Genomic DNA, 26,504 nt, shown 5'->3' on the forward strand with positions numbered 1-26,504 from the left:
TTGACTTCCTACTTTTGCATTCCAGTCCCTCATGATGAAAAAGACATCTTTTTTGGGTGTTAGTTCTAGAAGGTCTTGTAGGTCTTCATAGAACCATTCAACTTCAGCTTCTTTAGCATTACTGGTTGGGACACAGATTACATTGGATTACTGAGATATTAACACTTACATGTTACAGATTTTATTTTAAAAAATGTTTTATTCATTTACGTTTTTGGCTGTGCTAGGTCTTGGTTATAGCATGTACACCTTTCTAGTTGTGACACAGGGCTTAGTTGCCATGTGGCATGTAGGATCTTAGTTCCTCAACCAGGGATTGAACCTGCATTCCCTGCATTGGAAGGCAGATTCTTAACCAATGAACTACCAGGGAAGTCCCTGTGCTGCAGACTTTAAAATCTCTCTATCTACTTTTGGTCTCTCTCCTGGGTTCCAGACTTTTTACATTCAAGTTTCTATTGGACATTTCTACCTGGGAGCTGAAAAGTCCCATCAAATTCAATATATCCAATGTTTGGGGGGCTATTGGATGGGTTCTGTGTAAGGAGATGGGATAAAAGATTCTGGCAAGAAAGCAGTTAAAAGTGAGGAAAGAGATTCTAGCCAGAGGTTGAGAGGTTGGGGGAAAATGCGGGAGTCAAATCCAGTGCTAGATTACCCAATAGACAAACACATTCTCAAGTCACCAGCAAAGCAAAGGGAACCCCTGCTACAATTCTGGGGACAGAATCTGAAATTTTTTTACAAAACACCAAAATAAACACCATGGGAAAAGTCAGACCTTTATTGGACTTTCTAATGCTTATTTTACAAGTTACTATTGCTTTTATTTTAAATGTCATAGGAGAGCAGTCTCTTTTTTGACGCTTAGAACGATTACAGGTCTGGCCTAGGCCTGGGGAGTTGATGAAATTAAAGCATAGCTATAATAGGAGCAAAGGAAAAAGGATGCAAGAAGGATAGAGGCTGTCACCCAAGAGTAGATGCTCTCTTAACTGATCTCTTCTCTACTGATCTACTGGGCTCATTGAGACTTTCCAATCCCACTGTAAAACACCCTGGTTAATGGCCACAGCACCCTCCATGGTCCTCAGTCATAGGTTACCCTCTGGCATGTCCACATCTACTTCCACGGGTTGAGTATAAGTCTTTGTGATTGTGCCAAAGTTTGTTTATGCCAATAGAAGTGGTTACCGTATTTACATAATTAAATACTATGTAAGCCAGTGGTGCAAAAAGAAAGAGAATTGTTGTTCCTAAGAACAGTGAACTAAATGCTTTGGAAAGTCCCCATGGAAAAAAGTCTTTTTAAAATTCTATTGAATTGGGTGTGGGAGAGACAACTTGAAAATAGTTAACATCTGTTGAATGTTGACTACGTGTCAGGCACTGCATTAGGCCTTTATGTAAAATATCATTTGAGCCTCATGATAACATTCTGAAGTGAGTATTAAGGAAACTGAGGCACAAAGAAGCTAACAACTTGCTTGAGTTAGGAAGTGGTACAGGATTTGAACCCAGCAGTCTGGTTTGGGAGACTGTGTATTAACCATTATAATATCATGTAAAAAACCTGAAAGTATCATAATCATGGACTCTGTGCCGAGGTTATTTTATAAGAAATATTTAATTTTCTACGGATGTGAGAGTTGAACCATGAAGAATGCTAAGTGCCGAAGAATTGATGCTTTCAAACTGTGGTGCTGGAGAAGACTCTTGAGAGTTCCTTGGAGAGTAAGGAGATCAAACCAATTAATCCTAAAAAAAATCAACCCTGAATATTTGTTGGAAGGACTGATGCTAAAGCTCCAATACTTTGGCCACCTGATGCAAAGAGCTGACTCATTGGAAAGGACCCTGATGCTGGGAAAGATTGAAGGCAGGAGGAGAAAGGGGAGACAGAGGATGAGATGGCTGGATGGCATCACCAACTCAATGCACATGAATTTCAGCAAGCTCCGGGAGATAGTGAAGGACAGGGAAGCCTGGTATGCCGCAGTCCATGGGGTTGCAAAGATTCAGCTATGACTTAGAAACTGAACAACAAGGTTCTTATTCTATTTTGAAGCTAAGTCCATAGATAATTCTACAAGGATGCAGTCATTCAAAAATCAGACTCTGCACTTAAGGGAACCTGAAGTGGTTGTGGATTTATATGTTCTAAATTAGAGTAAGATGTTGAAAACATACATATATATCAGTTCAGTTCAGTCACTCAGTCGTGTCCAACTCTTTGTAACCCCATGAATCGCAGCACGCCAGGCCTCCCTGTCCATCACCAACTCCCGGAGTTTACTCAAACTCACGTCCATCGAGTTAGTAATGCCATCCAGCCATCTCATCCTCTGTCATCCCCTTCTCCTCCTGCCCCCAATCCCTCCCAGCATCAGAGTCTTTTCCAATGAGTTAACTCTTCGCATAAGGTGGCCAAAGTACTGGAATTTCAGCTTTAGCATCATTCCTTCCAAAGAATACCCAGGACTGATCTCCTTTAGAATGGACTGGTTGGATCTCCTTGCAGTCCAAGGGACTCTCAAGTGTCCTCTCCAACACCACAGTTCAAAAGCATCAATTTTTTGGCACTCAGCTTTCTTCACAGTCCAACTCTCACATCCATACATGACTACTGGAAAAACTATAGCCTTGACTAGACAGACCTTTGCTGGCAAAGCAAGGAGATCCAACCAGTCCATTCTGAAGGAGATCAGCCCTGGGATTTCTTTGGAAGGAATGATGCTAAAGCTGAAACTCCAGTACTTTGGCCACCTCATGCAAAGAGCTGACTCATTGGAAAAGACTCTGATGCTGGGAGGGATTGGAGGCAGGAGGAGAAGGGGATGACAGAGGATGAGATGGCTGGATGGCATCACTGACTCGATGGATGTGAGTCTGAGTGAACTCCGGGAGTTGGTGATGGACAGGGAGGCCTGGCGTGCTGCGATTCATGGGGTCGCAAAGAGTTGGACACGATTGAGCGACTGAACTGAACTGAACTGAATGTCTCTGCTTTTGAATATGCATATATATAGCAATTATTCACTATAATAATTATATATATTATTCATATATATAATTTTTATGATTTTCCACTTTAACTGATTTTGATTAATCACCATATGAGCCATGCTAAATGGGCATGACTTCTCTGTTTCAGAATTTAAAATTTCAGGAATGGAAAAGCAATAGATGAAGAATCAGTTCTCTCTCTAAAACACAAATCTGAATATAACACTCTCCTGCTTAAAAACCTTTGATTTCCCCTACTCTGTCCCAATTGGGAAAAAATCCAAAGTTACAAACAGGATCCTGCTTACCTTTACAATCTTATCTTCAACCCATCCACTTACTCATATTTCTAGTGATTTGTCAATTACTTCACACTCATTCATGCTTCTGTATCTTTGCACGTGTCATTTTCCTTGCCTGGAATTCTCTTTACCACCTTCTCCAGTGAGAGGTCTTACTCATAATTATTTTTCATTCATTTATTCAACACAAAATTCTGAAGATCTATTTGTGTGAATAATGAACCAATAAATATATGTGTGCTGTGCGTGCTCAGTTGCTCAGTCGTGTTCAGCTCTTTGTGACCCCATGGGCTGTAGCCCGCCTGGCTCCTCTCTCCGTGGGATTTTCCAGGCAAGAATACTGGGTTGGATTGCCATTTCCTACTCCAGGGGATCTTCCCAACCCAGGGATCAAACCAGAGTCTCCTGCATTGGCAGGCAAATAAATTCTTTACCACTGCACCACCTGGAAAGCCATATATATATATATATATACACACACACATGTCTTTTTTGAAATAAGTTGTTCCTTTCCTTCAAAGCATTTATTGCAATTTACCATTTTCTATTTCTCTTTGTGTTCATTTGTTGAATGCTTGAGGGAAGGAGGAAAGAAAAAAGGAAGAGGGCAAAGGAAAGTAGACATGAGCTACTGCGAGAGGGGCAGGAAAAGGCAACCAGTTGAGAATATTGAGGTGTTAACTTAGGAGCAGATCTGAAGGGCAATGGAATTAACTGGGCAAAGTGGGCTGGAGGCAGGAGTAGGTAGGGGCAAAGAGGTGGGTGGGAGGACATGTGTTCTGGATCAAGGGAACAGTAGGTACCAAGACCCAGAGACAGAAGGAAGGGAGACAAGTTTGAGAAACTGAAAGAAGGTTGGGGTGGCAAGACGATCCAGCTCTTTTCTGTTGTTTAGTCGTTAAGTCATGTCTGACTCTTTGTGACCCCATGAGCTGCAGCACCCAGCTCTTAGTAGGTTCCTAACAAATGTTACCTAAATAATGCAATGTTACCATGTCAGTTTTCACTCTACACTATTTTCTTATGTAGAACTCAACTCCATGGGCTTTTCAATGCTCTGAGAGGTAAATGGCCTTTCTGGTAAAGGGGGAACTGATAGATATCTTTCTTAATGTGCCATTGAAACCAAATAAAAATCATGTTATTTGTCTTGTCTTATTATTTCTCCTTCTCTTGCAACATGTAGTAACCATACCTCATTATAGGAGCACTGGACAAAAAATTCCATAAATTCTGCAGCGGAAAAAGCTCCATTCTTTCCCTAATTAAACACCTTCAGAGATTGATGGAAATTGTCTTGGCTTAGGTTACCCAATAGCCTTTACTTGTTCTTTCCCACTGAAGGTCTTAAGGCCTTTCTTCAAATCAAGTCCTTCTGGGAATATGACACTTGAGCAATATTTTCACTAGAATCACAAGATCCCAAGGATAGAAAGGTCCTTCGGGGTCATTTTAATTTGCCCCTCACCCCACCCCAAAGCTGAGAACTTCTCAGGAACCTTGCTTATCATCACTTAGCTCTCTGGCTTCAGGGTGTCCAGATGAGCTTGGGTCAACCAGAGACAGATGGTCAGGTGCTGGAGCTAGAGAACTCAGAGACATCCTTGATCTTCACTAGGTTTCCATGTTTATTCCCAAAAGTCTGTGCTATAGGTGACAGCTTTCTGACTAGTTGGTTCTCTGACTCTGTTGCCAGCTCCTTCCCTTGTCCCAGACTGTTAAATTAATTTTTCAAGATTCTTTTCTCCTTTCAATCTACTCACTTTTCCACATTGTTTTCAATGTTTTCATCATCTCCAGTTCATTCATTTGCAGTTCTACCAAACCACTATTTTTTGCAGTCAACTTGAAACAGCAAGCTCCTTAATTAATTAATTAAATGAGTATTTATTGGGTGCCTACCATATTTTCTACCCCACAAATCTCTCTTTCCTTTGATAACACCATGAGCCCCCCAAGATTCTGACAGCAGCCTCACTGCTTGCCCCATCTCCAGCCTCTTTCCTTTTCCCTAATCCCATTCCCAGATGGCGTTAGTGGTAAAGAACCCACCTGCCAATGCAAGAGACATAAGAGACTTGGGAGGAGGCCATGGCAACTCACTCCATTATTCTTACTTGGAGGATCCCACGACAGAGGAGCCTGGCAGGCTATAACCCATGAGCTTGCAAAGAGCTGGACATGACTGCAGTGACTTAGCATGCACATACATAGTCCTACCCCAACTGGATCAGGATCATTCTCCTTTTCCAAAGCCCATAGTGGCTCACCTATCTACTCAAATAGAACTTTGGAACCATAAGCCTTCAGGATCTGTATTAGTGGTTCCTGGCCCACCTCCCCTACCCTATTGCCCTCAAGGTTAGTGCTCTCTCTAGGCTGCCATGACTCATAATGTTACATTAAGGTATTACAGGAGTCTGAAGCACCTTAAGAGGGAGGAGATACACACACACACACACACACACACACACACACACATGCATATAATTATAACTGATTTGCAGTGTCGTATGACAAAAACTAAGACAACACTATAAAGCAATTATCCTCAAATTAAAATTCTTTTAGAAATTTAAAAAAAAAAGGTATTACAGGGTAGCACACATCACTCCCCTTTTAGGCATCATGTTGTTTAAATTTCTTTTCTTCCTTTCCTTTCGCTCTCTTTCTATTTATCCCATTTTCCTTCCTCCCTTCTATGGTCCCCCATCGGTGTCTCAGTTCAGAAAACATAATATCACCTTGTGCAACCACTTCCCAAGCCTTGTCACTGAGGTGTCCTCCCTAGCACTTTATTTTTGAAGCATGCCCTTGCTAAGGTGAATCAGTGTGAGGAGACCAAACTCACATTCTGAAAAGAGATTTGACCAGAAACAAAGGAAAAAACAAAATAAACAGAAATCCAGTAGACAAAGAATGATAGGAAAATGATTCAGCAGTTTCTTGTACAGTCAGACAAATTCTTACCATATGACCTAGAAATCCCACTCATAGGTATTTACTCAAGAAAAATTAAAACTTATATTCACACAAAAACCTATTTGAAAATGTTTATAGTGGCTTTATTCATAATCACCCCAAACTGGAAACAACCAAATATTCTTCAACTGGTAAATAGATAACTGTAGTACAGCCATATAATGGAATACTACTCAGAAATAAAAAGAAAGAAACTACTAAAATAGGAAATAGGATGCCAAAAACTGGGGATCAAAGAAAGGTTGATTGCAAAGGGAAATGAGGGAATTTCTGAGAATGGTAGATTTCTTCTGCAATTGGACTGTGTGGGTGGTTACATGGTTGTACTGATTTGTCAGAACTCATAGAACTATAGACTACAAAGGGTAAATTTTACCGTATGTAAATTATACCTCAATAAATCTGACTTTAAAACAGAGAAACCTTTAGCAACCCAAATAAGAATATAAAAGAAAACACACAGGCAAACAATAATGAAAATAAAAGAGGGGGTTTAATTTTTGACATAAAGAAAATGTAAAAATTGTAAATTAAGTATAACTTTATACTTTAAAGATAAAAATCTACCTGAAATTGCATGACCTTCTAGGTAAATATAAATGTGCAAATTGACTCAAGAGATATAAAACCTGAGTAGGCCAATAACCATAGTGGAAATTGAAATGGTAGGCAAAGATACACCATTCCAAAAACCATCAGTTTCAAATAATTTATAGATTAGTTCTACCTTCAAGACAAAAATAATTGCTGTTATTTATATTAGTATAGAGGAAATATGGAAAACTTATAACTTATTCTGCTATGTTAGCAGTTCTCAAAGTGTGGTCTAGGGATCCTGAAGGTCCCTGGAGCCCTTTCTGGGAGTCCATAAGGCAAAACTATTTCTGTACCAATACTAAGATGTTTCAGGTTTTTTTTTTTAATCTCATTCTCTCATACACATGTATGATGGAGTTTTCTAGAGACCAATGGAATGCTGTGTGATGATGTCACTGCTCTGACAATTAATAAAACATATGCTTGTACATTCTTTCTTTTCTTGGCCTGTGCTAAACAGCATCCTGGATCTTAGTTCCCCAGCTGACCAGGGATCAACCTGTGCCCCTGCCCCCCCAGCAGTGGAAGCATAGAGTCTTAACCACTGGACCGCCAGGGAAGTTCTGGGTACATTCTGGTGTTTTAAAATAAACAAAAGTTCTTTGAGGATCCTCAATAATTTTTAAGAGTACAAATGGGTCCTGAGATCAAAAAGTTTGAGAACTATTATACTAAACTTATATTACTCCAATGAGAAAAATAGACAAAGGAGAAAACTACCAGTTTACTTAAGAACATCAATGCAAATATCTTAAACTTAATTGTTCTTAAAACAAATAATTTTCACGACTAAATAAGATTTATTTAGAAATGTAAGGGACGATTCTATATTAGGAAGTCTACTAATACAATCTAATACAATCCATTACATGAATAGATTAAGGGAGAAAAACTTCATGATCACCACCCTTTAAAAAATGATACATTTTAATGTTCATTTCTGATTTTAAGATGTGAGGAAGTGATTGAACAAAACAGGAATTTAAAAACTCTTAGCAAGCCAGTAATTGAAGAAAATTTCTTTAATTTGATGAAGTGAAGTGAAGTGAAGTCGCTCAGTCGTGTCCGACTCTTTGCGACCTGTGGACTGTAGCCCACCAAGCTCCTTCGTCCATGGGATTCTCCAGGCAAGAGTACTGGAGTGGGTTACCATTTCCTTCTCCAGGGGATCTTCCCAACCCAGGGATCGAACCCAGGTCTCCCACATTGCAGGCAGACGCTTTAACCTCTGCGCCATGAAGGGCATTCATTAGTCCCACAAAAGTGAGGAACAAGACAAAGATACCTGTTTCACTGCTATTCTTGCAACTACTAAACACAGCACTAGAGGTCCTAGCTGCTGTGATAAGACAAGGAAAAGAAACAGGAGCATTACAAAGACAGATTAAAACTATCACAACTTACATGTGATTTAATTTTCAACTCAGAAAGCCTAAGAATTAACTGTAAAAATTCAAAACTAATATTAAATTTTAGTAAAAGCTCGATAGAAGATCAACACAGCAAGCACTCCTTTTCCTATAAACCAACTATGTGTGTATACTAAGTTGCTTCAGTTGTGTCTGACTCTCTGCGACCATATGGACTGGGGATGCCAGGCTCCTCTGCCCATGGGATTCTCCAGGCAAGAGTACTGGAGTGGACTGCTATGCCTTCCTCCAGGGAGGCCACAGAGTAACTGCTCCTGACCCAGGGATCAAACCTGAGTCTTCTGCATTGGCAGGCAGTTTCTTTACCACTGAGCCATCTGGTAGCCATCCCTAAGCCAACTATAACAAAATAGAAAATGCTTAATGAAAAATATTTAAAATAGCAAGCAAATTATAAAATACTTGTGAGTAAACTCACCAATGGGGTTTCCCAGGTGGTGCAGTGGTAAAGAATTTGCCTGCCAATGCAGGAACTGCAAGAGATGCAGGTTTGATCCCTGAGCCAGGAAGAGCTCCTGGAGTAGGAAATGGCAACCCACTCTAGTATTCTTGCCTGGAAAATTCCATGGACAGAGGAGCCTGGTGGGCTACGGTCCATGGGGTTGCAAAGAGTTGGACATGACTGAGAGACTGAGCACACACACAAACTGATCAATATGTTCAAATTTATATGAAGAAACCGTAAACTTTACTGTAAGACATTCAGTCAGTCAGTCAGTTCAGTTGCTCAGTTGTGTCCGATTCTTTGCAACCCCATGCATCACAGCACGCCAGCCCTCCCTGTCCATCACCAACACCCGGAGTCCACCCAAACCCATGTCCATTGAGTCAGTAATGCCATCCAACCATCTCATCCTCTGTCGTCCCCTTCTCTTCCCGCTCTCAATCTTTCCCAGCATCAGGATATTTTCAAATGAGTCAGTTCTTTGCATCAGGTGGCCAAAGGATTCGAGTTTCAGCTTCAGCATCAGTCCTTTCAAAGAATATTCAGGACTTATCTCCTTTAAGATTGACTGGTTGGATCTCCTTGCAGTCCAAGGGACTTACAAGAGTCTTCTCCAACATCACAGTTCAAAAGCATCAATTCTTCAGTGCTTAGTTTTCTTTATAGTCCAACTCTCATATTCATACATGACCACAGGAAAAACCATAGCCTTGACTAGACGGACCTTTGTTGACAAAGTAATGTCTCTGCTTTTTAATATGCTGTCTAGGTTGGTCATAACTTTGCAAGGAGTAAGCGTCTTTTAATTTCTTGGGAGAAGACAAAAATAAATGAAAACTACCTCATGTTCTTGGATTAGACTCAAATTAAGCTATAAATTTAATGAAATTCCAATCAAAATACTTATAAGGTATCTATGGAACCAGGAAAATGTATTCTAAAATTCATCTGGGAGGGTAAAAAATGTATAAAAGCATTCAAGAAAAGTATGAGTAAGAAAAACAATGAGACAAAGGAAAAATGATAGTAAATGTAGTTTTGGGTCCCAGTCTGAGTGAACTTGGGAGTTGGTGATGGACAGGGAGGCCTGGCGTGCTGCGATTCATGGGGTCGCAAAGAGTCAGACACGACTGAGCGACTGAACTGAACTGAATGTATAAAAAAAACATTCTATAATGTTACAATAATGTAAACAGTTGCTTTGGTACAAAAATGGACCCAAAATTCAGGGATAAGGATAAATCCAGAACTAGACTCATGTACAACTTGACATTTCAAATCAGTTGGAAAGAAGTAGGCTAATTGTGTTGAGATAATTAGAAATTTTCTTAGGGAAAAACTAAAATTAAAATCCTTATTCACACTAATTGGCAAAAATCAATTTTAATTGTATTAAGAATCTACATTGGATAATAAAACTAGGAAAGTATTGAGATGAAAAAGATTATATGTCTAAAATATTTTAGGAGTAAAACACAGACCCCAGAAGCCATAATAAAAGAGGCTGATGAATTTTACTACATATGAAAACCTTTTATAGTATGTAAGACAGTGTAAATAAGGACAAACAATAGACTAAATCTATATGTATACATTTGTAACCTATAACAGAGAAAGAACTAATATCACAATGTAATGATGCAAGCCTTCAAATCAATAAGAAAAAGATAACAACCTAGTAGAGATCTTGGCAAATATCATTCATTGAAAAAGAAATACAAATGATCAATAAACATATTAAAGCATGCTCAAATTCACTAGTAACCACAGAAATATAAATCTATAAAATACAAACATTATTTTTTTATTCATTAAATTTGCAAAAATTGAAGGACTGATAATATCCAGTGTTGGTGAGATGTGGGAAAATGAGTACTCCCATTCACTGTCGGATGGTAGTCGTTTGGGAGGATAACTGAGCACACTCTAACAAAAATTTAAACTCTCACATCTTTTAACCCAGCCTTACCTGCATAAATTATTGCACATGTCCATAGTACTTATAATAGTAAAAAACAGGAAGCAACTGAAATGCTTCCAACAGACAAATAACTAAATAACTCATAGTAGTTACAAAATATGGAATAGCATTTAGGAGTTAAAAGAACCAGGTAATTCTATTTTGTTTTGACATGGAAAAAATTTAAAGATACATCATTAAACAAAAACAGCAAGAAGTATGTTTATGATCTGATCCCATTTGTGTAAAAATCCAGATTTTTATCTACCATAAAATATATAAATGTTCACATGTATAAGTAGGCAAAGGTCTAGAAGGCTACAAACTAATCTGTAGACAGTATTTATCTTTACGATGAGGAGTAAGATTAAAGAAGTCAAGTAAAAGAGACTTTTACTTTATAATTAGTATTCTGTAATTTATTATTTTTATAATGAGCAAATATTTCTGTTTTACCTATAAATTTTCAAAATCAATGAAAAGAAAGAGAAAAAAAAACCTCCTGCAATATCTACAGTAAGAGGTGATATAGGCTTAAGTGAGAGCTTTGGTTTTGAAAGTTAGAAGAAATATCTCTTTTAGGCTCTTTTGAATACACTTTATGCATTTCCATTACACACAACCATAGGCTAACAACTAAAGCCTGCAACCATATATATGTCTGCCTCCATAAACATGGAATTCCAGCTGAGCTATTTCAAAGCCTAAAAGATGATGCTATGAAAGTGCTGCACTCAATATGCCAGCAAATTTGGAAGACACAGCAGTGGCCACAGGACTGGAAAAGGTCAGTTTTCATTCCAATCCCAAAGATTTTGGCAATGCCAAAAAATGTTCAAACTACCACACAATTGCACTCATCTCACACGCTAGCAAGTCAATGCTCAAAATTCTCCAAGCCAGGCTTCAACAGTACATTAACCGTGAACTTCCAGATGTCCAAGCTGGATTTAGAAAAGGCAGAGGAACCAGAGATCAAATTGCCCGCATACACTGGATCATCAAAAAAGCAAGAGAGCTCCAGAAAAACATCTACTTTTGCTTTATTGACTACATCAAAGCCTTTGACTGTATGGATCACAACAAACTGTGGAAAATTCTTCAAGAGATGGGAATACCAGACCACCTGACCTGCCTCCTGAGATATCTGTATGCAGGTCAAGAAGCAACAGTTAGAACCGGACAAGGAACAACAGACTGGTTCTAAATCGGGAAAGGAGTATGTCAAGGCTGTATGTTGTCACCTGGCTTATTTAACTTATATGCAGAGTACATCATGTGAAATGCTGGGCTGGATGAAGCACAAGCTGGAATCAAGATTGCTGGGAGAAATATCAATAACCTCAGATATACAGATGACACCACCCTTATGGCAGAAAACCAAGAACTAAAGAGCCTCATGATGAAAGTGAAAGAGGAAAGTGAAAAAGTTGGCTTAAAACTCAACATTCAGAAAACTAAGATCATGGCATCCAGTCCCATCACTTCATGGCAAATAGATGGGGAAACAATGGAAACAGTGAGAGACTTTATTTTGGGGGGCTCCAAAGTCACTGCAGATGGCGACTGCAGCCATGAAATTAAGACGCATGTTCCTTCGAAGAAAAGCTATAACCAACCTAGACAGCATTTTAAACAGAAGAGACATTACTTTGCCAACAAAGGTCCATCTAGTCAAAGCTATGGTTTTTCCAGTAGTCATGTATGGATGTGAGAGTTGGATTGTAAAGTAAGCTGAGCACCGAAGAATTGATGCTTTTGAACTGTGGTGTTGGAGAAGAGTCTTGCGAGTCCCTTGGACTGCAAGGAGATCCAACCAATCAATCTTAAAGGAGCTAAGTCCTGAATATTCTTTGAAAGGACTGATGCTGAACCTGGAACTCGAATCCTTTGGCCACCTGATGCGAAGAACTGACTCACCTGAAAAGATCCTGATGCTGGGAAAGATTGAGAGCAGGAAGAGAAGGGGACGACAGAGGATGAGATGGTTGGATGGTATGACCAACTTGATGGACATGAGTTTGAGTAAGCCCCAGGAATTGGTGATGGACAGGGAAGCCTGGCGTGCTGCAGTCCATGGGATCGCAAAGACTCAGACACAACTGAGTGACTGAACTGAACTGAAAACTAGAGACTGGTAAGTATTCATCTCTGAGTCTTTGGTGCCTAGAAATGTGTTTGGCATTCAGCAGATGTTAAGTATATGTTGAATGCATCATAATCTGAAAGATAATAAAAAAGTAGAACATACAGTTTTTGGTAACAAATTAGATGTGATGGGGTGAAGGAGAGGGTTGGAGTGAAAACTGGTATCAGTACCAAATAAGGAAAATAGGAAATGTGGGGAAAATTGTGACAATAGGTAACATTTAATGATTACTGTGTGCAGCCACTGTGTTAAATGCTTTGTATCCATTATCTCGGGTTTCCCTGGTGGCTCAGTGGTAAATAATCTGCCTGCCAATGCAGGTTCGATCCCTGGGTTGGGAAGATTCCCTGGAGAAGGAAATGGCAACCCACTCCAGTATTTTTGCCTGGGAAAGCCCATGGACAGAGGACCCTGAAGGACTATAGTCCTTGGGGTTACGAAAGGGTTGGACACGACTTGGCAACTAAACAAGAACAACAATCCATTATCTCACTGAATCCTAAGAAAAGCCTTATATTTCTCTCATGCAAGGGAAGAAGAGCTAAGGACTTTCCCAAGGTCACTTACCCATTAAGTATGGGAGCTGCAGCTGAAGCCAGTGTTCCAGACTCCATGCTCAGAGTATTCCAAGGTTATACTGCCTCTCCAAAGAGGGAAAGTTAACAAAATCAGTTTGGATATGTTGTGACTGAGATTGCTGATGGGCTATTCATGAGATCAAGTGGTCCAGTGGGTTGCTGGATGTCACAAGTCTGCAGCTTTGTCAAGAGGTCAGGGCTAGAGATATGGATTAGTTTTCTATGAGAGTGGCATCTGGAAGGTGAACATTCAACAATCATTCAACAAATATTTATTGAGCTTCCACATAAGCTCCAGGCACATGTTACATCAAACACTCACTTCAAACCCATTTGATTCACAGAATGCTTATCATGTGAAAGGACTGGGATCTTGTATTTTTTATTGCTGGTTATTTTCTTATTTTTGTGTCTAATAGTCCCCATTATACTGTAAGTATCTTAAAATACTAAATTTCTTTGTATTTCCCCTTGTTATAGGGCTTGAAGAATGTTTGTTGATTGAATGCTTGAGAAAACATTAGGAAATGAGCAGCCATTCACAAAGACTAGCCTGTCTCATAAAACCAAATGTAGACAGAGTTTACATTTCTGTTACCAGCTAAAACTCTACAAAAGCAGTCAAGTCTCAAATCAAATCAAGACTTTTCATCAATGTCATCAAGGTTAATTGTAGACATTGGAAAGTGGTAATTTGGAGCAGCAGGCTGGCTGCCAGAAGACCCATGCCAGGTGGTACTTCCCATGGCAAATTTATCAAAGTCCAGACCCTGGCCCTCAGCCTTACAGGTTATACTGCCTCTCCAAAGAGGGAAAGTTAACAAAATCAGTTTGGGTATGTTGTGACTGAGGTTGCTGATGGCTATTCATGAGATCAAGTGGTCCAGAACTGAGAGAACCTAGGGGGGTTTCTGCATGTTCACTAAGTCGTAAAAAACTGAAGATTAAAACTAGAGTACCAGTTTATTAATATATGACCAGATATTTGCTGCCATCATCTTCTCCCTGTAGCCAAGTGGTGTGCAGCCAAGTGACAGCCATCTCCCAAAGTGTGTAGCCAAGTGATGTGCAAAGCCAGACTCCTGGGAGACCATGTGGTAAGCCCAGAACCAGCACACGGGGCGTTAAGTCACGAGATGAGGAGGTTTAACAGCACCAGGCTCTGAAACAGGAGCAGAGCACAGACTTTGAAATCAGAGAACCCTGGACACACACAGAGCCCCTTACTTCCTAGCAGAGTGGCCTTGGGCAAGTCACTCAGTCTGCAACTTTCAGTTCTTTAAAGGTGAATGACGGTACTGACATCACGGTCTTATTGTGAGGATTCAATGAGATAAAACATAAGATACTAGGCCAGCTCCTGTCGTGTGATAGGAGCTCAATAAATGGCAGCTACATATCCATCTCCACGTGTTAGGGGTTAAGGGTTCAAGTCAGCCTTGTAGAATATCCTTTGCTCTGAACAAAACAGGGCAAGCAAGCCTGGGGTAGTGAAAGACCAGTAAGAAGGATGCTTCAGTAATCTGGAACACAGATACTAGTGGCTTAAAACAGGGAGGCAGCCACAGAGAGGTGAGGAGCCAGAAGATAAATATACATATATTACTATATACAGACTTGAAAGATATTTAGGAGATAGGCAGTATGTTGAGTGTTTTACATAATTATTTATAGTCCCGACAGGAACTTATAAAGTGGTCCATTCTTCAGATGGAAGCCGGAGATATTAAGCAACTAGCTGCGGATCACATGCAGTGACTGAAGTGCAATCCGAATTATTATTGGTGTGGTTCCAAAATCTCTCTTCTTCCTACAAATATACCACCTTGGTTCTCAACCAAGATGTCAACCATGAGGAATAGAGTAATTTCTTAGTATTGAAGTTCAGAGAAATGATTGAGTTTTTAGAAAATATAATTTGGAACAGATCAAGGTCATCACTATAATAAATAACGTCACTTTTGCTCTCTTGCGTTATGATATGCTTTCTTGAAGGTGGGGAGACAGAGTGGAAGCAGAGCTCATGGATCAGAAATTGTACATCATTGTAGGTTTGTCTATGACGGAGTGCCAGGCACATGAACTTTATCCACTGTGTCATCCTGAAAACGGTTTTAGAAAGAAACAGGCATTCTTGTTGAGCAAAGAAAGTCTTAGCTGGGCCATACAAGGTTTCATTGTAACAATGACAGCTTTTCAGACAAAAAAACATAAGCATTAGTCAAAGGATAATCTCCTGACGCTGTGTTCCTTAGATTTTCATCTTTCCAGCCACACTTGTATACAAATTATAACCTACTTCAGTAACTTAATTATTTTATTTTTATTTTTTAAAAATCTATTTAAATTGGAGGCTAATTACAATATTGTGAATATGAATCAGCCATGGGTGTACATGTGTTCCCCATCCTGAACCCCTCTCCCACCTCCCTTCCCATCCCATCCCTCTCGGTCATCCCAGCACACCAGCCCTGAGCGCCCTGTCTCCTGCATTGAAACTGGACTGGCGATCTGTTTCACATATGAATAATATACATGTTTCAGTGCTATTCTCTCAGATCATCCCACCCTCTCCCTCTCCCACAGAGTCCAAAAGGCTGTTCTATACATCTGTGTCTCTTTTGCTGTCTCCACATATAGGGTTATCGTTACCATCTTTCTAAATTCCATATATATGTGTTAGTATACTGTACTGGTGTTTTTCTTTCTGGCTTACTTCACTCTGTATAATAGGCTCCAGTTTCATCCACCTCATTAGAACTGATTCAAATGTATTCTTTTTAATGGCTGAGTAATACTCCATTGTGTATATGTACCACAGCTTTCTTATCCATTCATCTGCTGATGGACATCTAGGTTGCTTCCATGTCCTGGCCATTATAAACAGTGCTGTGATGAACATTGGGATACACGTGTCTCTTTCAATACTGGTTTCCTCAGTGTGTATTTCCAGCAGTGGGATTGCTGGGTCATATGGCAGTTCTATTTTCAGTTTTTTAAGGAATCTCCACACTGTTCTCCATAGTGGCTGTACTAGTTTGCAGAATCCCACCAACAGTGTAAGAGGGTTCCCTTTCCTCCACATCCTCTCCAGCATTTATTGTTTGTAGCAGCCATTCTGACCAGCATGAGATGGTACCTCATTGTGGTTTTGATTTGCATTTCTCTGAAAATGAGTGATGTTGAGCATCTTTTCATGTGTTTGTTAGCCATCTGTATGTCTTCTTTGGAGAAATGTCTATTTAGTTCTTTGGCCCATTTTTTGATTGGGTCATTTATATTTCTGGAATTGAGCTGCAGGAGTCAGCAACTTAATTTTTTTTAGATGAAGGACAGTATCACATAATAGATTCGAACTCCTTTTCCATATGAACCAACAACCTAGGCCTTTTCTACTTTTACAGCTTAAATTTTTAACTGAACCGTAACATTTTACATTTCTTCTTATAAAATTTTGCTTTGAATTAGTTTGAGCTAAAATTTTCATCTTCATGAGATGGATGTAAATCAGATTCATTTCTCTGCAAATTTAATACTCATGACATCTCTATTGCTACTTCAAATATTGCTTTTAAGCAATGGCTGTTTTCAGATGTTTTATAAATTGTTCATTCATTAGACAAGCGTCACTGCATGCCACCCAAGTGCCAGGCCCCTCAAGGAATTCACAATAAGGAAAACAGATTGACATGTACCTATAATAATTGTTATAACATTAACAACAATTTGTACTATTTACCACCACCTGCTCTGTGCCAGACACTGTGCTAGGCCCTGAGAATGAAAAGAGAAATGAGAAATTTCTCTACATTCAGGGGTTTCCCATGCCTTCAAAGGGCTTATGGCTTATACAATCTGATGGGGGAGACAGGTATACAGACTAAACATAACGATAGAGTATGGTTAATCTGTGTACTAAACTGTATATTCTAGCCCTGCTAGAAAAAATAATAGTGTGTTGAGGACAAGAGATTGGCTGGAGGGGTTTCATAAAGGAAGTGACCTTTGAACTGAGTTTTAGAAACACAGTTTTTCAAGACAGGAGTCTACTGTGTCCCTCTTTTCTTTAAAATTATTTTTTAATTAATTTATTTATTTTAACTGGAGAGTAATTACCTTACAATATTGTGATGGTTTTTGCCATACATCAACATGAATTGGCCACAGGTATACATGTGTTCCCCCCAATCTTGAACCCCCTCCCACCTCCCTCCCCACCCTGTCCCCCTGGGCTGTCCCAGAATACTGGCTCTGGGTGCCCTGCTTCGCATCGAAGTTGCACAGGTCATCTATCTTACAGACAACAAGCTGACTCAGTGGAAAAGACCCTGATGCTGGGAGGGATTGGGGGCAGGAGGAGAAGGGGACGACAGAGGAGGAGATGGCTGGATGGCATCACCGCCTTAATGGACATGAGTCTGAGTGGACTCCGGGAGTTGGTGATGGACAGGGAGGCCTGGCATGCTGCGATTCATGGGGTCGCAAAGAGTCGGACACGACTGAGCAACTGAACTGAACTGAACTGAATCTACATTTCAGTACGTTCTCTCAAATCATCCCATCCTTGCCTTCTCCCACTGAGTCTAAAAGCCTGTGTCTCCTTTGCTGCCCTGAATGTAGGATCACTGGTACCGTCTTTCTAAATTCCATATATACGAGTTGATATTACTGTGTCCCTCTTTGCTTGGCAAAGTAATAAAGCTATTCTTATCTACTTCCTTCCCCACCCCCCAAAACAAAAGAGTGTTTTCCAAATTAAGGGCAAAAGGAAGAAAAAGGATAACTGGTAAAGACGGATGTACAACAATTTTATGCGTTCAAGGAACTGTGAGCAATTTGGTAGAGATGGAGGTTACAGGAAAAAGGGAGGGAGGAAGGGTTAAGAGGAACTTGTAAGAGCTGAGACCTGTTGGGCGGCAGGCAGATGATGGAGGGCCTTCCATGTGGTGTTGCCTGTGAGGCAATGGGGGTCACCGAAGGGTTCCAGGCACGGGAGTTACAAGAACAGGGCTTGTCTTGAAACAGAACTCTGACAGCAATGAAGAGGATGGAGTTAGAGATAAGGAGGGCAGTCAGAATATACAGAATATATCTGTAGGTTGGGAGTTCCGTGGTGGTCCAGTGGTTAGGATTTTGGGCTTTTGCTGCTATGGCCAGGGTTCAACCCCTAGTCATGGAACTGAGATCCCACAGGCTGAGATTCCTCCCTCGCCCACATATATATAAATATATATATTTGTAGGAGATTCTTATATGGAAATTGAAAGAGAAATACTAAGTCTATGAGAAGAAATCAGGTTAAAGAAAACTCAACAGAAAAATGAGCAAAACTTTGAATAAGTACGTCACACACACAAAAAATCCAATGGCCAATAAAGATATGAAAAGGTACTCTACCCAGTAACCAGGGAAATGTAAATAAGAACCACACCACGTCATCATTATATATCAACAAGTCTGGTGTAAATGAAAAGGTCTCACAATACCAAGCACTGGTGAGAATGTGGAAAAACAAAAATTCTTATGCACATGTTGGTAGTAGAATAAACTGGCAGAACCTCTTTGGAAAACAGTTCAATGTTAACTAATAAAATTGAAGAAGCTCTTATCTCAGAACCCAGCAATTTTACGTCCAGATTTCTACCCTAATGAAATTTATACCCTGTACACCAGGGCACTTAACAGTACAAATATTAAAATATTTTCAGTAGTACTTTTCATGAGAAGAAAAACAGGAAATACCTAAATGTATACCATCGTTAGAATGGATACATGAATCAGGGTATATTCATACAATGGACTATAACATAGAAATAAAAATGAATGAATTCTAGCTACATGCAATAATATGGACAAATCCTATATTCTTAATAATGAGTAGAGGAATCGAGACCCAATAGTACAAAACCACAATTTTACCCATCAGCTCAGTTCAGTCGCTCAGTCGTGTCTGAGCGACCCCATTGACTGCAGCACGCCAGGCTTCCCTGTCCATCACCAATTCCCAGAGCTTGCTCAAACTCATGTCCATTGAGTCGGTGATGCCATCCAACCATCTCATCCTCTGTTGTCCCCTTCTCCTCCTGCCTTCAATCTTTCCCAGCATCAGGGTCTTTTCCAAAGAGTGAGTTATTCGCATCAGGTAGCCAAAGTACTGGAGCTTCAGCTTCAACATCAATCCTTCCAATGAATACTCAGGACTGATTACCCTTAGGATGGACTGGTTGGATCTCCTTGCAAGTCCAAGGGACTCTCAAGAGTCTTCTCCAACACCACACTTCAAAAGCATCAATTATTTGGCACTTAGCTTTCTTTATAGTCCAATTCTCACATACATACATGACTACTGGAAAAACCATAGCTTTGACTAGATGGACCTTTGTTGGCAAAGTAATGTCTCTGCTTTTTAAAATGCTGCCTAGGTTTGGGATAACTTTTCTTCCAAGGAACAAGAGTCTTTTAATTTTATGGCTGCAGTCATCATCTGTAGTGATTTTGGAGCCCCCCAAAATAAAGTCTCTCACTGTTTCCATTATTTCCCCATTTATTTGCCATGAAATGATGGGACTGGATGCCATGATCTTAGTTTTCTGAATGTTGAGTTTTAAGCCAACATTTTCACTTTCCTCTTTGACTTTCATCAAGAGGCTTTTTAGTTCTTCTTCACTTTCTGCCATAAGGGTGGTGTCATCTGCATATCTGAGGTTATTGATACTTCTCCTGGCAATCTTGATTCCAGCTTTTGCTTCATCCAGCTCAGTATTTCACATGCTGTACTCTGCAAATAAGCTAAATAAGCCAGGTGACAGCCTTGACATACTCCTTTCCTGATTTAGAACCAGTCTGTTGTTCCTTGTCCAGTTCTAACTGTTGCTTCTTGATCTGCATACAGATTTATCAGGAGAAAGGTCAGGTGAGCTGGTATTTCCATCTCTTTATGAATTTTACTTTGCCAACAAAGGTCCATCTAGTCAAAGCTATGGTTTTTCCACTAGTCATGTATGGATGTGAGAGCTGGACTATAAAGAAAGCTGAGCACCGAAGAACTGATCCTTTTGAACTGTGGTGTCGATGGCTCTTGAGAGTCCCTTGGACTGCAAGGAGATCCAACGAGTCAGTCCTACAGGAAATCAGTCCTGAATATTCACTGGAAGGACTGATGCTGAAGCTGAAACTCACCATTGGCCACCTGATGCGAAGAAATGACTGAATGGAAAACATCCTGATGCTGGGAAAGAATCAAGGTGGGAGGAGATGGGGATGATGGAGGATGAGATGGTTGGATGACATCACGGACTCGATAGATGTGAGTTTGAGTAAACTCCAGGAGTGGGTGATGGACAGGGAGGCCTGGCGTGTGCAATCCATGGGGTAGCAAAGAGCCAGACATGTCTGAGCGGCTGAACTGCATCCAGTCAAAGGCTTTGGCGTAGTCAATAAAGCAGAAGTAGATGTTTTTCTGAAACTTTCTTGCTTTTTTTTTTAAACACACTTGATTTATTTTGTATAAAAGGGTTAAGTTTACAACTAAACTTTTATAAAAAGTTTAGCATGAATAAGTACATCATTACACTTTGTATGCAGAAATGTACATTTCTGCCACTATACAAGAAAACTTTAAAGAGTTCACTAGGTTTCACTCAGTATATATATATTTATATATAAATATATACACAGCATTCAGTAGGCTTGTGTCAAAAAGGTAATTTCTGACCAAAAGACTTCATTTAAGTAACTGAATACTGGATCCTTCTGGTATTCACGTTCCACCTTTGAAAAAAGTCAAAGTCTGCTTAAATTGGGCAATTCCTTGTAATTTTAATGTTTTCGCTCCCCGTGGTGGGAATAGTATATAAAGAAAACCTTCCAACTGCAGAAAGGGCATTTAAAAGTCTTTTTCATAAATAACTAATATCACAGTCCAGGTCAGAAAACACCCTGCGGAAGTTGATCATTCTTAAGTTTTCCTTCCTTTTTTTTTTTTTAAGATCCATTTGACTTGTTGTCCTCCTTGTGAAATGGTTGGAAAATAAGTTCAGTGCCTTAAAAGAGCCTGTGGATTTGTTGTTGTTGTGCAAATGGGGAAAAAAGTCATGAACACCATTTATTCAGCCACAGAGCGCTTTGCTGTCATTTGACATTAACTCAGAAGGGGATTCAGAAGCCTGCAAGGCAGGATGCTGATGTCGGTGTTGAGGGTGGTGAGCAGCATCCTGGACGCCTGGCTCGGGGTCGCGGGCGGAGCACACTAACGATGGAGGGGTGCGAGTCCAGCGCGATCTGCAAGTCGATGACGCGGTGCAGGATTCCCACCTCACTCACCGTCTTGTTTGCGGGTGCTGGGCGCCAGCCCCTTGAGCTTGGGGTAGCACTCGTTCACGTTGTGCAGCAGGCTCATCGGGCCGTCCACCGGGGTTTTGCTCTGGGAGATGCCCAGTCCGTGGTCCGAAAGGCTGTTTTTCCTAACGGACCTCACTGGACTGAAGGCTTTCATGCTGACCACGGGGAAAGGAAGCGAAGCGACTGGGAGGAGGGAAGCGGGCTGCCCCAAAGCTCAGGCCGCCACCACCGCTGCCGCCGCTGCCTGCGAAGCTCGCTGTGCTCGGCACCATACTAGGCTCAGAATCTCTCTTGCTTTTTTGATGATCCAGTGGATGTTGGCAATTTGATCTCTGGTTCCTCTGCCTTTTCTAAAACCAGCCGAAACATCTGGAAGTTCTCCGTTCATATACTGCTGGAGCCTGGCTTGGAGAATTTTGAGCGTTGATTTGCTAGCGTGTGAGATGAACGCAATTGTGTGGTAGATTGAACATTCTTTGGGATTGCCTTTCCTTGGGATTAGAATGAAAACTGACCTTTTCCAGTCCTGTGGCCGCTGCTGAGTCTTCCAAATTTGCTGGCATATTGAGTGCAGCACTTTCACAGAATCATCTATCAGGATTTGAAATAGCTCAACTGGAATTCCATCACCTCCACTAGCTTTGTTTGTAGTGATGCTTTCTAAGGCCCACTTGACTTTGCATTCCAGGATGTCTGGCTCTAGGTGAGTGATCATACCATCATGATTATCTGGGTCGTGAAGATGTGTTTTGTATAGTTCTTCTGTGTATTCTTGCCATCTCTTCTTAATATCTTCTGCTTCTGTTAGGTCCATACCATTTCTGTCCTTTATCGAGCCCGTCTTTGCATGAAATGTTCCCTTGGTATCTCTAAGTTTCTTGAAGAGATCTCTAGTTATTCCCATTCTATTATTTTCCTCTATTTCTTTGCATAGATTACTGAGGAAGGCTTTCTTATCTCTCCTTGCTATTCTTTGGAACTCTGCATTCAGATGCTTATATCTTTCCTTTTCTCCTTTGCTTTTCACTTTTCTTTTCACAGCTATTTGTAAGGCCTCCCCAGACGACCATTTTGTCTTTGCATTTCTTTTCCATGGGGATGGTCTTGATCCCTGCCTCCTGTACAATGTCACCAACCTCTCTCCATAGTTCTTCAGGCACTCTGTCCATCAGATCTAATCCCTTGAATCTATTTGTCACTTCTACTGTATAATTGTAAGGGATTTGATTTAGGCCATACCTGAATGGTCTAGTGGTTGTCTCTACTTTCTTCAATTTAAGTCTAAATTTTGCAATAAGGTATTCATGATCTGAGCCACAGTCAGTTCCCAGTCTTGTTTTTGCTGACTGTATAGAGCTTCTCCATCTCTGGCTGCAAAGAATATAATCAATCTGATTTTGGTATTGACCATCTGTTGATATCCATGTGTAGAGTCTTCTCTTGTGTTGTTGGAAGAGGGTGTTTGCTATGACCAATGCATTCTCTTGGCAAAACTGTTGGCCTTTGCCCTGCTTCATTTTGTATTCCAAGGCCAAATTTACCTGTTACTCCAGGTATCTCTTGACTTCCTACTTTTGCGTTCCAGTCGCCTATAATGAAAAGCACATCTTTTTTGGATGTTAGTTCTAAAAGGTCTTGTAGGTCTTCATAGAACCATTCAACTGCAGCTTCTTCAGCGTTACTGGTCGGGGCATAGACTCGGTTTACTGAGATGCTGAATGGTTTGCCTTGGAAACGAATGGAGATAATTCTGTCATTTTTGAGATTGCACCCAAGTACTGCATTTTGGACTCTTTTGTTGACTATGAGGGCTACTCCCTTTCTTCTAAGGAATTCTTGTCCACATTAGTAGATATACTGGTCATCTGAGTTAAATTCACCCTTTCCAGTCTATTTTAGTTCACGGATTCCTAAAATCTCAATGTTCACTCTTGCCATCTCCTGTTTGACCACTTCCAATTTACCTTGATTCACGGACCTGACATTCCAGGTTCCTACACAATATTGCTCTTTACAGCATCGGACTTTGCTACTATCACCAGTCACATCCACCACTGGGTGTTGTTTTCACTATGGCAAAAATTTTACCCATATGAATATCCAAAAGCACAAATTGTTTAAGGATAGAGGTATATGTAATAAAATTATAAAGAAAAACTGAAAGGAATCATTATAAAAGTCAAGGGAGGAACTTCCCTGGTGGTTCAGTGACTAAGACTCTGAGCTCTCAGTGAAGGGGGCTTGGGTTCAACCCCTGGTCAGGGAACTGGATTCCACATGCCGCAACTAAGAGTTCCCATGCTGCAACTAAATATCGCACCTGCCACAATGAAGACTGAAGATTCCGAGTGCTACAGCAAGACCTGGTGCAGCCAAATAAATAAATAGAGTTAAAGAAAAATGAAGGGAGTCAGTATCCAGGTAAGGGAGGGGTGGGTTGTGATCAAGGTGAAGGATACAAGGACTTCTAGGATGCTGGAAATGTTCTGTTGGGCTGGCTGCAGTTTCACTGAGTGTTCAATTATTTGTTTAACTGTACCCATATGTTTTGTGAACCTTTCTCTAGGGAAGCTATATTTCACAATATAAAAGAAAAAGTAATGCACTTAGGAAAAAACCAAGAGGCACATTAACAATAGTATACTGCTAGACACATTTATAAGTGAAAAGCTATTTTCGTTGAGAATTAAAAATCAGAAAAGGCTTCACATAGAAGATACCTGCGAATCGAAACATAAAGGATTCCCTGCTTTCCAACCTGGGTCCTACAAAGAAGGCTGGAGTGAATGAGAACTGTTCTGGCATCAGTGAGGTAGTGACTGCAGACTACACCATTAACAATTACAGGCGCATCAAAATGACAGAATGATTTCGGTTCGTTTCCAAGGCAAACCATTCAACATCACAGTAATCCAAGTCTATGCCCCAACCACTGGTGCCAAAGAAGCTGAAGTTGACCAGTTCTATGAAGACTGGTAAGACTTCCTAGAACTAACACCATAAAAAGATGTCCTATTCATCCAGGGGACTGGAATGCAAAAGTAGGAAATCAAGAGATACCTGGAGTAACAGGCAAGTTTGACCTTAGAGAACAAAATGAAGCAGGGGAAAGGCTACCAGAGTTTCACCAAGAGAATGCATTGGTCGTAGCAAACACATTTTTCCAACAACACAAGAGAAGACTCTACACATGGACATCACCAGATGGTCAATACCAAAATCAGACTGATTACATTCTTTGCAGCCAAAGATGGAGAAGCTCTATACCGTCAGCAAAGGCAAGACCTGGAGCCAACTGTGGATCAGATCATGAGCTCCTTATTGTAAAATTCAGGGCTCATCACTGACTCAATGGACATTAACTGGGGCAAACTCCAGAAGACAGTAAGGGACAGGGAGGTCTGGTGTGCTACACTCCACGGGGTCACAAAGAGTCGGACATGACTTAACAACTGAACCACCACCACCACCATGGCGTAGATTTCAAGAAGTATACCCCTCAGGCACTCAGATCTGGAAATTTGCCATGAAAAAAAAAAAACAAAACTCCAGATGAGTGCATTGATACCAGGCTCAATAAATTTGTCTGGGCCAAAGGAATAAGGAATGCTCTATACTGAAGCCATTCAGGTGTGGTTGTCTAGAAAACATACTGAGAATGAAGTTTACCAAATAAACTGTGTATGCCGGATACCTATGCACCTGTCACTGCTTTCAAAAATCTGCAGTCAATATTGGTGAGAACTTGTGACTGATTGTGAAATCAAGTTATAAAACTGAAAAAAGAAAAAAGGATTCCTTGACCTAATTCCTGTGAACTATGAGCGCCGAAGAATTGATGCTTTTGAACTGTGGTCGAGAGTCCCTTGGACTGCAAGGAGATCCAACCAGTCCTTTCTAAAGGAGATCAGCCCTGGGATTTCTTTGGAAGGAATGATGCTAAAGCTGAAACTCCAGTACTTTGGCCACCTCATGTGAAGAGTTGAAAGTGAAAGTGAAGTCGCTCAGTCGTGTCCAACTCTTTGCGACCCCATGGACTGTAGCCTACCAGGCTCCTCCTTCCATGGGATTTTCCAGGCAAGAGTACTGGAGTGGGTTGCCATTTCCTTCTCCAGGGGATCTTCCCAACCTAGGGATCGAACCTGGTTCTCCCTCATTCCAGGCAGACGCTTTAACCTCTGAGCCACCAGGGAAGCTCATTGGGAAAGACTTTGATGCTGGGAGGGATTGGGGGCAGGAGAAGAAGGGGACGACAGAGGATGAGATGGCTGGATGGCACCACTGACTCGATGAACGTGAGTCTGAGTGAACTCCGGGAGTTGGTGATGGACAGGGAGGCCTGGCGTGCTGCAATTCATGGGGTCGCAAAGAGTCGGACACTGAACTGAACTGATACTATGTACTTATGTCTTAAAATACTTGCTACAATGTAACATATTTGATTACTTATATATCTGTGTTCACAACTGTTAAGTTTCTTGAAGAAAGAAGCTGAGTCTTCTTTAATTGGATTCTTATGACCTACCAGTTCACAATGTATAGTAGTTAGGGGTGTGTGTGTGTGTGTGTGTGTGTGTGTGTGTGTGTGTGTGTGTGTGTTCAGTCGCTCAGTTGTGTCTGATTCTTTGTGACCCTATGAACTGTAGCCCACCAGGCTCTTCTGTCCATGGGATTTCCCAGGCAAGAATACTGGAATGGGTGGCCATTTCCTCCTC

At 40.7% G+C, this 26,504-nt stretch overlaps 1 protein-coding gene and 1 pseudogene across 7 annotated transcripts in view; both read right to left on the minus strand.

The window, feature by feature from the left end:
• The window catches only part of RNF220 (ring finger protein 220), a 262,276-nt gene that overhangs the window by 202,605 nt on the left and 33,167 nt on the right, over positions 1-26,504 (minus strand). The window lies entirely within an intron of this gene.
• LOC120856250 lies at positions 21,075-22,074 on the minus strand (annotated as a pseudogene).

This window comes from Oryx dammah, unplaced genomic scaffold, assembly GCF_014754425.2.
Source record: "Oryx dammah isolate SB20612 unplaced genomic scaffold, SCBI_Odam_1.1 HiC_scaffold_28, whole genome shotgun sequence".
Classification (NCBI taxonomy): domain Eukaryota; kingdom Metazoa; phylum Chordata; class Mammalia; order Artiodactyla; family Bovidae; genus Oryx; species Oryx dammah.